A 13,146-nucleotide genomic window follows, 5' to 3' on the forward strand; every position below is an offset into this window, starting at 1 on the left:
ACTTCTAAGAAAAGACTATCTCAAATGAAACTCGCTATAGAAAGACATCTTGTTGAAAAATTCTTTATTTTTTGTCATTTCTAAAGAAAAAACATTCATCAAGTCCTTCACAAATGTTTTGTTTGTGACTTTCTCTGTTGTTCCCTTTCACACTCAACTGAACTATGTGTTATGTCTTGTAAACGTAATCAAACATTTCACTTAGGTGTGTGGGTTAACACAAACCCATGTTGTATTAAACATTCAGTTTTTCATTCCCGTTTTTTCTAACAATTGCATCCATGCTAGGACTACAGTAAACAACACTTTTTACTAAAGTAAATGAAATTGTTCATTAAACAAGACACATTGTTTTAAATGTATGCAATACGACGACACTAAAAACAACACTGAAACTTTTCATTGAAATACTGGACGAGATTGTGCATATTCAATGGATTTCTCCTGGTGCTTTTTTTCATCAGTCTTTTCATATTCTTGTTCTCTACTCAGGTGTCTCCTGTTCCTTTGGTGATGTCTGCTGTACACACATGGCATCATACACTTGAGCAAAGTGTGATACCACCGTTTGTTCTTCTCCTAAAATAAAGATGAACATTGACAAAAGTCAGAAGCACTCTTTTCTTTGACAGACGAACAAACAATGCAAGAATAACCATACTCTCTGTTCCTTACTCATTTCTACCTACCTGTTTGACCACTTTGTCTGCTTCAGTCAGGACAGGGTGCTGGGGCTGACTCTGAGCAATCTGAGAAGAGCTCTCTGTGATCTTCTCCCCTACAGTGGCTACATTGTACTCTGTTTGAAATCCAGGTATCGCCTCCGGTAAGTTCCTCGGTCCTTTTTGGGACTTGAAAGGGTAGAATCATTTTGTGACTACATTTCCTTGTCATGCACTGATATGTTCTGGTTTGTGTTCGATTACTGCAGGCGTTCAAGTACTTTCTTTTTGTTCTAGATTGGCAGTGTTTGAGATGGTAGGAACTTGTCATATTCTCAACTCTGAATGCTCTGTAAACATACTATTTTAGCAATTCTTAGAAATCTGAAAGCAGTGTTACCTGTATCATTTTTTGTCTTGGTAGTAGTATTGCAGCTCCAACATCAGCACTTAAATAATGGTTTGTGATGTTACTTGTCCTTGGAGTTAGTATACTCCTGAGAAGTCAAGAGAAATCTTACGTAAGCATTAATTATGTTTCACTTTTGAAAGCAAAGTACGTGTCAAGTACTTTGAAGGCATTTGTTGATACTTTTAAGCACTTTCGTTGATTATTATTATCCTTCAATTAGTTATTACAAGTCCAACATTCCCTACATGATCTCACTCCATATTCAGTGTAGCTCCACTCTACGACGATGAATTTGCTAATTAATCAGTCAGGGACACAGCTTATACTTCAGTAGTCTTAGATCATTTAATGATGATTATTGTACTTTATAACTAGCAAAATCCCCATATCCTGTTCATTGCCCCATTTCCGGTCATGTGGATTGACTTATGCCTGAAGTGGTTAATTCTCACCTTGACATCTCGTAGAACAACTGAATCTCTACCAAGGGTGAATGTGTCCTTCCTCTTAATGTCTAAAAGAAAAGGTTAAAATTCATTGAAGCAAAATGCAACAACCCAAAATGTTGGGGAGGTCGTTTCCACAGTTATTTCATAAGACAGTGCTTGGAGTGAAACTACATGACCATGGTGAAGAAGTAAAAACACTTTACCTTGTTCCTCCTGACTGATGTCCTTATGCGTGTTTTGCACAGTTGAGCGTTTTGTGTCTTGTCGTCTGTGTAGGCAACAGCCCTCTTCCCTGGGATAGAACTAGATGATATTTAGACACGTTAATTTGACTTCTCCATTGCTCACATTGATGTGGATATGATTATAATGCTCTGTTTTGTGGGCTTCCCAAGAAAACAATAAATCCCTTACTACTTGTTCGAAATGCAGTAGCACAGATCCTAACAAATACAAGAAAGAGAATATCATTCCTTTTTTGAAAAAACTTCACTGGTCACCTGTATTATCTAGGATAAATTTGAAAGTTCTTTTACTTGTTTTTAAAGCTTTAAGCGACCTAACACGTCTGTACCTTACTGAATGTCTGTCTTCATATGTTCCTATACGTGACCTGAGATCTGCACATACTGGCCTACTGCAAATACCACATGTGAAATGCAGAAAGAGTGGAGAGGCTGCTTTTTGTTTTTATGCTTCTAAATTATGAAACTCACTTCCACTTTTTATTAGGCAGTCAAGCTCGGTACATTGTTTTAAAAAACATTTGAAAATGTTGCTTTTAGTTAAAGTGGTTCTTTGTTCTTTCTATTTCTGTTTCTTTTTTTAGTTCTCTTTAATTGTTCTTATTTTATTACGACTTTCCTAATTTTTATTTATTTAATTGACATGTATGTTGCTTTACTGTATTGCTGTATTTTCCTTGACAACTGAAAGTATATCTCTCAATTTTAATATTTTATTTTTACGCTTGCTTTTTAAAGCACCAAAGCACTATTTGTATGAAAGGTGCTCTATAAATAAAGTTTATTATTATTATTATTTTTAATATTATTATTATACTTTGTTACATTTTTGGTTAGGACAAAGATTCTAATAATAATAATAATAATAATAATAAACTTTATTTTATATAGCGCCTTTAAAGGTGGCTTCTCAAAGCGCTTTACAGGATGACAATAACAATAAATAAGAAGACTACAACAATAAATAAGAAAAATTTCACAAGACAGGACACAATTATAATTACAGCAATACAACAATAACAATAGAGGAGACCGTGGAAGATGGTATTAAGAAGAGCAGAGGGGTGAAGAATGGAACCAGTTAAGTAAAGGCTTTTCTGAAAAGGAGGGTTTTGAGTCTGGATTTGAAGGAGTTTAGAGAAGGTGACTCTCTAATATCCTTGGGCAAGGAGTTCCAGAGCTTGGGGGCATAGCAGGAGAAGGCCCTGTCGCCCATACAATGTAGACGGGCTTGGGGGACAGTAAGGAGGGCAGAATTTGAAGAGCGGAGGTTGTGAGGTGGGGAGTAGGGCGATAAAAGTTCAGACAGGTATTGAGGTGCCAAGCCATGTAAAGCCTTGTAGGTGAGCATGAGGATTTTAAAGTCTACGCGGAATTTGACCGGAAGCCAGTGCAAGGACTCCAGGATAGGAGTAATGTGAACACTTGCACTAGATCTGGTCTGGATTCTGGCTGCTGAATTTTGGACATACTGCAGCTTGTTCAGAGTAGATTTAGATACCCCAGGGAGCAGAGCATTGCAGTAGTCAATTCGAGAGAATACAAATATGTTGATCAGCTTTTCAGCCACAGTTAATGATAGCATAGGGCGTAGTCTTGCGATATTTCTAAGGTGAAAAAAAGATGTTTTGACAGTATGCTGTACATGTGGGTCGAATGTTAAGCCAGAATCGAATATAACCCCAAGGTTTTTCAATTTTGATTGGAGCTCAAGTACAGAGCCATCTACAGACAGGGTTACAGGACTGGCTTTGCGAAGTTGATGGGGGGTACCAATAAGCATGACTTCAGTCTTGTCACAGTTAAGATGAAGGAAGTTTTGAGTCATCCAAATTTTTATGTCAGAGATGCAATTAGATAGAATAGAGACAGCCACATCAGTGTCGGGTTTGGTATGGATGTATATTTGAGTATCGTCAGCGTAAAAATGAAAGCTGAGGCCATGTGATCTTAAAAGCTGACCAAGTGGGAACATGTAAATGCTGAAGAGCAAGGGGCCCAGTATTGAGCCCTGAGGGACACCAGACTTGACAAGACCAATTTCAGACCTGTACCCATTGAGAGAGACAAAGTGACAGCGATCAGTGAGGTAAGACTTAAACCATTTGAGGGCAGTGTCAGAGACTCCAAACACAGTCTCGAGACGAGAAAGCAAGATGTTATGGTCAACAGTGTCAAAGGCAGCACTGAGATCAAGAAGGATGAGTATGGAAAGAGAACCAGAATCAGAAGCTATTAGGAGATCGTTGGTGACTTTGACTAGGGCGGTTTCTGTGCTGTGAAGTTGACGGAAGCCAGATTGGAGGGGTTCGAAAAGGTTGTTTGTCATGAGGTGGTTATGTAACTGAAGTGTGACAGCACGTTCTAGAATTTTAGAGAGAAAGGGTAAGTTGGAGATGGGGCGAAAGTTGTTAAGATTGTCGAGAGCCATGTTAGGCTTCTTTGGCACTGGGGTAATAGCAGCAGTTTTGAGGACCGTTGGTACAATGCCGGTGCTCAAGGATTCATGTATTATATTGAGGACAATGGGACAGAGAGAAGAGAAACAGGACTGGAATAAAGTGGTGGGAATGGGATCTAAAATAGATGTGGTGGGTTTCATGCGCGTAACTAGTTTGTTTAGGGATGCTGAGTCAAGAAGAGAGAAGCTGGAGAGACGGGAACCAGAGAAGTTGGATGAGGAGGGAGGAGGTGTGGAAATTATATCCGTAGTGGAGAGAATGTGATGCCGGATGTTGTCAATCTTAGAACTAAAGAAATCTAAGAATGTGTTGCAAAGTTTTGATGAGGCAGGTAATGTGGTGGGGCAGTTTGGCTTGAGCAGTCTGTTGATGGTGGAGAAAAGATGTCTGGGATTGTTTTGGTGATTTTCAATGATGTGAGAGAAGTAGGTGGATCTAGCAGACTCTATAGTAACCTTATAATCAGATAAGTAATCTCTCCAGGCCTGATAATGTACATTTAGGCCGGAAAGACGCCACCTACGCTCAAGTTTGCGAGAGGCTGCCTTCATGAAACGCAGATGGTCATTGTACCAGGGGGCAGGGCGAGAGAAGGAGATGGTTCGAGTTTTTAAAGGAGCAAAGGTGTCGAGGGTAGATAAAAGAGCATTGTCAAGTAACTGTATTTTGTCCTCTAGAGGGTCAGAGGAAGAGAAACAGGATAAGGAGGACAGAACAGAATTTGCAAACCTTGGGTGATCAATTGATCGCCAGTTGCGGAAATTTACAGAGCGTGAGGGGGAAGTGTTAGAAACAGGTAATTCCAGATTGAAGAGAATGGCTAAGTGGTCAGAGAGGCCTAGATCAAGGGGGGAGCAGTGGGAGACAAAGGAGTCATTTGCAATAATTAGATCTAAGGTGTGTCCTTTGTTATGTGTAGGGGTACAAACAAACTGAGCAAGGTCAAAGCATCCCAAAAGAGAAAGGAAGTCTTTAGCCAGACTGGAGGAAGTTGAATCAATGTGTATATTAAAGTCCCCTAGAATAAGGATCCTTTTAAATGTAAGGGATAAGAATGAGAGAAAATCAGCAAACTCACCTAAGAAGACTCCACTGGGTTTGGGTGGTCTGTAAACTGTGGCAATAATAGTAGATTGGGGGATAGAAACATTTAAAACAAGACACTCAAAAGAAGAGGGAGGAGGTATAGCTATAGGACTTAGACTGTAAAAAAGGTTGTAAATAACAATGATGCCCCCGCCTCTGCCTGAAAGACGCGGAAGGTCAAAGAAACCATATCCAGGAGGAACTAGTTGGTTGAACAGGAGTCCATCGTTTTGTTTGTGCCATGTTTCGGTTAAGCACAGAAGGTCCAGTTGTTTTTCTTTGATAATGTCACATAAAAGAAGAGCCTTGCTGTTAACGGAGCGGGTGTTGAGTAGCGCTGATCTGGCCAGTCTCGGGGATGCGGGGGGAAGCGGAGTGCGGTCCAGGTGCGGTAGTGAGAGGAGATTTTTTAGATCGGCGCCGGTACGTGATGGACTTACAGACGTGCGGCGAAAGGCAGGGATAGAGACTCCGCAGGCAGACGAACGTAGAGAACGGTGTCCTGTGCTGCGATGGATGTAGCGAGTCGGTCGTAAAATCCCAGTAAAACGGCAGTAATCGAATGTGTCTTTGACCAGGAAGTAGCTTTGTTTTAGTTGAAGAAGTTGCAGTGCAGTGTACCTCAGAGACATGATTGATGAAACGAGACGGGAAGGAAATCCAGAGAAGGCGGTAGCAAGAGGTGAAAGTCTTCAGTTGAGTAAGTTCACAATGCAGTGGAAGTCGCACCTGTGAACTTGTAACGTGAAGCGGATGAAAATAGATAAACTAGAAATCAGTGCAATCGAGGAGAAAAAGGGAAAAAAAACATAAATAAGTAGATAGAAATGAAAAACTGGTGAGAGGAGCGGCAGCCAAATGCGCCAGCGTTCCCTCTCGACCGGAACCGGAATGACCTGGCCTCTTTTACCCCGTTCCAAAAAATTGGAAAACTACCTTCAGGATACACTGACCAGGATGACCATCTACTGTCTCCTCTAACTGTGTATTGTCATCATGCATATCTTGTGTATTATTTATTGTAGTTGGTTTTGTCATTCTGTAAAGAAGCCACCTTTCAAGGCACTATATAAAATAATGTTTGTTATTATTATTTACATTTTTCATCGTAAAATCTGGCGAAGAGTCTTAAGAGAATATCAAAGAACACGTTGCTCTTACCTTTCCATTCCAAGAAATGCCCTCAGCTCGGATTGCAGAGATTGACCTCTCTGTCTCAAATTCTGAGAAACATAGACTCGATTGAAAAATGACCATTTCCTAAGATTCACATAACATCACCAGTCAACATTTGCCACTTGACATCAATAGAAACCATAGAGTACATGACATTTCCAATCAGTTTTCTTTCAAGGTACAATACCAATCGCCTTGCCAGAAGAGTTATACTGCGTTAGATAAATATTACAAATGTCAGATGCACGCAGAGTTGTTTGGATTACTATGAAAAGATTGGCAAATATATTTATGTTCATTATATTTCTTGGAGTGACAGAGCTAAAGAGAAAAAAATACTTACCTTTATCTCTGCAGACAGGATCGCAAGGGATTCCCTTATACTGGGTTCCTATATAACAAATAATACATTATTCAAAAAACATGATATTTCTCTGTCCATTGGCAGCATGATTGTTTATCATTCCAGTTTTAGTTAGCTTTAATTTTGTAAACCCCAAGTAAACATAGTTTGTGCCTTTCTCTGAACTTTTTGGCATTTCAATTCAGTTGTTTGTAAGCATATTTTACAGTTGCTAGGTTGATGAAGTTCCTGAACTGTGCAGTATTTCTTTTGGGTTTGGTGCGAATCATATTCTAGCGGTTGGGGGAAAAAAGCACAGGTGCCATCCCACCATTAAACCCTGAAACTTACCTTAGCCGATTCTTCAACTAAACCAGACATGTTAACTAAGTGTTACAGTATGTTTCAAAGTGTGTATTTTAGCAAACACAACTGAAGTTCTGTTGTCTCCTTGGAGACACCTGGAACTGGTGTGATGCTGGTTCTATGACATCATTCGTTCTAAATGTAAATGCAGGTATTGGCACAACATAGTAAATTGATGTAAAGTTATGGATCCATTCATGATTTTCACTCAGTTTGAAAGAGTTCCTGTCGTGTGGTTAAACTTTGTGTTACGGAGGGTTAACTGGGGTTCTGGCTACTAGTTAGGCTTGGTCATTCAGTCATCTGGTTCATGAAATAGGAAGCTAAGAGATCTGTGTTTTAGTTTTACTGTTTGTTTTTGTTCCATAGAATAAGAAATGTTTCATTAATATTAGTAATAGAGTAGCTGTTTCTCTAAACAGTGTGTGTCACTTTGCACTGCAGGTGTGCCAGGTAGAGACCATTTAAGAACCCAAAAATATGCTGTCATTTACTGCCGTGGCTAATTTCTGTTAACCTTGTCTCTCACTCACTTTGATGAGCAAAATGTTCATACATAAAGCATACATTTCTGATTGGTCAGAAGAAGCTTCTTAACATATAAGGTATAAACAAAGTCAGAAAGTTAGGCACTTAGGTCAGCCTTAGGCAGTTAACCAAGACCATAATCCGATAAGAAGCTATTCCCTTTCATGTTGCTAAATCACATGTAGGATACATGAGTTACACCTCCACTTAAGAGACCTTAAAGAGACCTTGGCCAGCCAGGAGTGTAGAAAACCGTAAAACAGTTCTTGAGGACCTAATTGTTAACTCTTAACAGGCAAAGGTTCCTTCAGTCCTACGAGAAATATTTTAGAATTGAACTAAAGTGTGTTTCCGATACAGGAGCATATGTCTGTCAGGACCTGTTGGAGAGGCCCTGCATGAGAACCCCTGGCTGCAGTTCCACATCCCCCTGAAAGTAAATAGAGCCATAAGCACGGAGCTAAGGACACTGCTCCAGGACATGCTGGCTGTCGATCCTGACCAGCGACCAGAAGCCATCCAGCAGAAGAAGCAAGTCAGGCAAGCCATGGCACGAGAGAAAACATCTTTGTAGTGACTGATAGCAAGATGTCCGTGACCAAGGGCAATTCGTCTGAGTAAAGTCTGATTTCATTCTTATGTCCCGAAAGGCCACTGCCTTTGTGCTGTAGATTTCTGATTTAGACGGGCATTTCTATGGACAACTTTGACTTTTCTGTGGGTCCAATGAAAATAAGTTTTTTAACTTATTCTTTGTTACAGTTTTCGAAAGTTTAAAGACATTCACTGAGTTGACGATAAAGGAAAAGTTTCATCTTTCACCTCTTGGAAGGTAGGCCGGTCAGAGGTACAATATATGTCTTCATGTCTTCATCCTCCATGTTTGTAACTACAGGTTTCACAGTGTTGAGCTAAGACACAAAAACACCTACAAATGGCAGTTCCAAATGTATCAAATGTATAAACCTGGGCTGAAAAAGTGTGTACAGTATATACTCTGTGTAGGTCTGATAAAAGTATTCGAGTCAAAGTGTCATATGGATACAAATTCTCATGATTTTGTATTGTGTGTTTTTTCTCTGTTCTGCTTTATTGAAAGAAATCAGATGCTCTTCCTGAAACTTACCTTAGCTGATTCTTCAGCTTAACCAGACAGACTTCTGAAATTCTCAAATATTATCAAATCTTGTTGGTGCAGAGGTGGTGGAGCCCATTACCAACAGACTCACAGCTGAAATTGCTGTGAAAAGGGCTTCTACCAAATATTAACATGTGGGTGAAAATGTAATATTTCCTTTTTTCCCATTGAAAGTATAACATATGTGGTGTGAGAAAGAGGTCCTCATTTAATTGCATGAAACTCTGGCACTGGCGCAACAAACTGAACAAAGTTCAAGGGGGTATACGCTTTCTGTAGACACTTTATTTCCTCTTTTTCCATACTCTAAGAAATGATTTGGGAAACCTGTGGGACACTGGAGGTCATTATACATGAGCCTCTTTCTGCACCTTTTAAGCCATTGAAACCTAGTTGCCTTGTTACAAGGTCTAATATTACAGTAGGTGTGGTTTCCGTCTCCTAATTTCTGAGAATGATCAAATTGGGGAATAAGTTGTAGGGAATACCACTCTTGCACTTCTAAGAAAAGACTATCTCAAATGAAACTCGCTATAGAAAGACATCTTGTTGAAAAATTCTTTATTTTTTGTCATTTCTAAAGAAAAAACATTCATCAAGTCCTTCACAAATGTTTTGTTTGTGATTTTCTCTGTTGTTCCCTTTCACACTCAACTGAACTATGTGTTATGTCTTGTAAACGTAATCAAACATTTCACTTAGGTGTGTGGGTTAACACAAACCCATATTATATGAAACATTCAGTTTTTCATTCCCGTTTTTTCTAACAATTGCATCCATGCTAGGACTACAGTAAACAACACTTTTTACTAAAGTAAATGAAATTGTTCATTAAACAAGACACATTGTTATAAATGTATGCAATACGACGACACTAAAAACAACACTGAAACTTTTCATTGAAATACTGGACGAGATTGTGCATATTCAATGGATTTCTCCTGGTGCCTTTTTTCATCAGTCTTTTCATATTCTTGTTCTCTACTCAGGTGTCTCCTGTTCCTTTGGTGATGTCTGCTGTACACACATGGTATCATACACTTGAGCAAAGTGTGATACCACCGTTTGTTCTTCTCCTAAAATAAAGATGAACATTGACAAAAGTCAGAAGCACTCTTTTCTTTGACAGACGAACAAAACAATGCAAGAATAACCATACTCTCTGTTCCTTACTCATTTCTACCTACCTGTTTGACCACTTTGTCTGCTTCAGTCAGGACAGGGTGCTGGGGCTGACTCTGAGCAATCTGAGAAGAGCTCTCTGTGATCTTCTCCCCTACAGTGGCTACATTGTACTCTGTTTGAAATCCAGGTATCGCCTCCGGTAAGTTCCTCGGTCTTTTTTGGGACTTGAAAGGGTAGAATCATTTTGTGACTTTATTTCCTTGTCATGCACTGATATGTTCTGGTTTGTGTTCGATTACTGCAGGCGTTCAAGTACTTTCTTTTTGTTCTAGATTGGCAGTGTTTGAGATGGTAGGAACTTGTCATATTCTCAACTCTGAATGCTCTGTAAACATACTATTTTAGCAATTCTTAGAAATCTGAAAGCAGTGTTACCTGTATCATTTTTTGTCTTGGTAGTAGTATTGCAGCTCCAACATCAGCACTTAAATAATGGTTTGTGATGTTACTTGTCCTTGGAGTTAGTATACTCCTGAGAAGTCAAGAGAAATCTTACGTAAGCATTAATTATGTTTCACTTTTGAAAGCAAAGTACGTGTCAAGTACTTTGAAGGCATTTGTTGATACTTTTAAGCACTTTCGTTGATTATTATTATCCTTCAATTAGTTATTACAAGTCCAACATTCTTACATGATCTCACTCCATATTCAGAATGTGGGAATACAATTGTTTTAAGGAAATGCCACTGAATAGATAGTAGCTGCACTCTACAAAGATGAATTTGCTAATTAATCAGTCAGGGACACAGCTTATACTTCAGTAGTCTTAGATCATGTAATGATGATTATTGTACTTTATAACTAGCAAAATCCCCATATCCTGTTCATTGCCCCTTTTTCAGTCATGTGGATTGACTTATGCCTGAGGTGGTTAATTCTCACCTTGACATCTCATAGAACAACTGAATCTCTACCAAGGGTGAATGTGTCCTTCCTCTTAATGTCTAAAAGAAAAGGTTAAAATTCATTGAAGCAAAATGCAACAACCCAAAATGTTGGGGAGGTCGTTTCCACAGTTATTTCATATGACAGTACTTGGAGTGAAACTACATGACCATGGTGAAGAAGTAAAAACACTTTACCTTGTTCCTCCTGACTGATGTCCTTATGCGTGTTTTGCACAGTTGAGCGTTTTGTGTCTTGTCGTCTGTGTAGGCAACAGCCCTCTTCCCTGGGATAGAACTAGATGATATTTAGACACGTTAATTTGACTTCTCTATTGCTCACATTGATGTGGATATGATTATAATGCTCTGTTTTGTGGGCTTCCCAAGAAAACAATAAATCCCTTACTACTTGTTCGAAATGCAGTAGCACAGATCCTAACAAATACAAGAAAGAGAATATCATTCCTGTTTTGAAAAAACTTCACTGGTCACCTGTATTATCTAGGATAAATTTGAAAGTTCTTTTACTTGTTTTTAAAGCTTTAAGCGACCTAGCACGTCTGTACCTTACTGAATGTCTGTCTTCATATGTTCCTATATTTGACCTGAGATCTGCACATACTGGCCTACTGCAAATACCACATGTGAAATGCAGAAAGAGTGGAGAGGCTGCTTTTTGTTTTTATGCTTCTAAATTATGAAACTCACTTCCACTTTTTATTAGGCAGTCAAGCTCGGTACATTGTTTTAAAAAACATTTGAAAATCTTGCTTTTAGTTAAAGTGGTTCTTTGTTCTTTCTATTTATGTTTCTTGTTTTAGTTCTCTTTAATTGTTCTTATTTTATTACGACTTTCCTAATTTGTATTTATTTAATTGACATGTATGTTGCTTTACTGTATTGCTGTATTTTCCTTTACAACTGAAAGTATATCTCTCTATTTTAATATTTTATTTTTACGCTTGCTTTTTAAAGCACCAAAGCACTATTTGTATGAAAGGTGCTCTATAAATAAAGTTTATTATTATTATTATTATTTTTAATATTATTATTATACTTTGTTACATTTTTGGTTAGGACAAAGATTCTAGTAGAGGTGGCCTCTTTTACCCTGTTCCAAAAAATTGGAAAACTACCTTCAGAATGCACTGACAATGACCATCTACTGTCTCCTCTAACTGTGTATTGTCATCATGCATATCTTGTGTGTTATTTATTGTAGTTGGTTCTGTCATTCTGTAAAGAAGCCACCTTTCAAGGCACTATATAAAATAATGTTTGTTATTATTATTTACATTTTTCATCGTAAAATCTGGCGAAGAGTCTTAAGAGAATATCAAAGAACACGTTGCTCTTACCTTTCCATTCCAAGAAATGCCCTCAGCTCGGATTGCAGAGATTGACCTCTCTGTCTCAAATTCTGAGAAACATAGACTCGATTGAAAAATGACCATTTCCTAAGATTCACATAACATCACCAGTCAACATTTGCCACTTGACATCAATAGAAACCATAGAGTACATGACATTTCCAATCAGTTTTCTTTCAAGGTACAATAGCAATCGCCTTGCCAGAAGAGTTATACTGCGGTAGATAAATATTACAAATGTCAGATACACGCAGAGTTGTTTGGATTACTATGAAAAGATTGGCAAATATATTTATGTTCATTATATTTCTTGGAGTGACAGAGCTAAAGAGAAAAAAATACTTACCTTTATCTCTGCAGACAGGATCGCAAGGGATTCCCTTATACTGGGTTCCTATATAACAAATAATACATTATTCAAAAAACATGATATTTCTCTGTCCATTGGCAGCATGATTGTTTATCATTACAGTTTTAGTTAGCTTTAATTTTGGAAACCCCAAGTAAACATAGTTTGTGCCTTTCTCCGAACTTTTTGGCATTTCAATTCAGTTGTTTGTAAGCTTATTTTACAGTTGCTAGGTTGATGAAGTTCCTGAACTGTGCAGTATTTCTTTTGGGTTTGGTGCGAATCATATTCTAGCGGTTGGGGGAAAAAAGCACAGGTGCCATCCCACCATTAAACCCTGAAACTTACCTTAGCCGATTCTTCAACTAAACCAGACATGTTAACTAAGTGTTACAGTATGTTTCAAAGTGTGTATTTTAGCAAACACAACTGAAGTTCTGTTGTCTCCTTGGAGACACCTGGAACTGGTGTGATGCTGGTTCTATGAC

The 13,146-nt window shown here is 38.5% G+C and overlaps 2 long non-coding RNA genes across 2 annotated transcripts; both read right to left on the minus strand.

Annotated features, from left to right (window-relative positions):
* Positions 1 to 296: 296 nt before the first annotated feature.
* LOC148632153 (uncharacterized) lies at positions 297 to 6,552 on the minus strand. The gene is made up of 6 exons (XR_015934445.1): positions 6,478 to 6,552; positions 1,727 to 1,826; positions 1,527 to 1,588; positions 1,063 to 1,159; positions 690 to 851; positions 297 to 579 (listed from the first exon to the last, which is right to left on the minus strand). It is a non-coding gene; the product is annotated as an uncharacterized LOC148632153 (long non-coding RNA).
* Positions 6,553 to 9,083: 2,531 nt separating this feature from the next.
* Positions 9,084 to 12,496, minus strand: LOC148632154 (uncharacterized). Its single transcript, XR_015934447.1, has 6 exons — positions 12,298 to 12,496; positions 11,135 to 11,234; positions 10,935 to 10,996; positions 10,428 to 10,524; positions 10,055 to 10,216; positions 9,084 to 9,943 (listed from the first exon to the last, which is right to left on the minus strand). It is a non-coding gene; the product is annotated as an uncharacterized LOC148632154 (long non-coding RNA).
* Between the last annotated feature and the right edge of the window lie 650 nt (positions 12,497 to 13,146).

This window comes from Lepisosteus platostomus, unplaced genomic scaffold (assembly GCF_059453375.1).
Source record: "Lepisosteus platostomus isolate fLepPlt1 unplaced genomic scaffold, fLepPlt1.hap1 Scaffold_65_H1, whole genome shotgun sequence".
Lineage (NCBI taxonomy): Eukaryota > Metazoa > Chordata > Actinopteri > Semionotiformes > Lepisosteidae > Lepisosteus > Lepisosteus platostomus.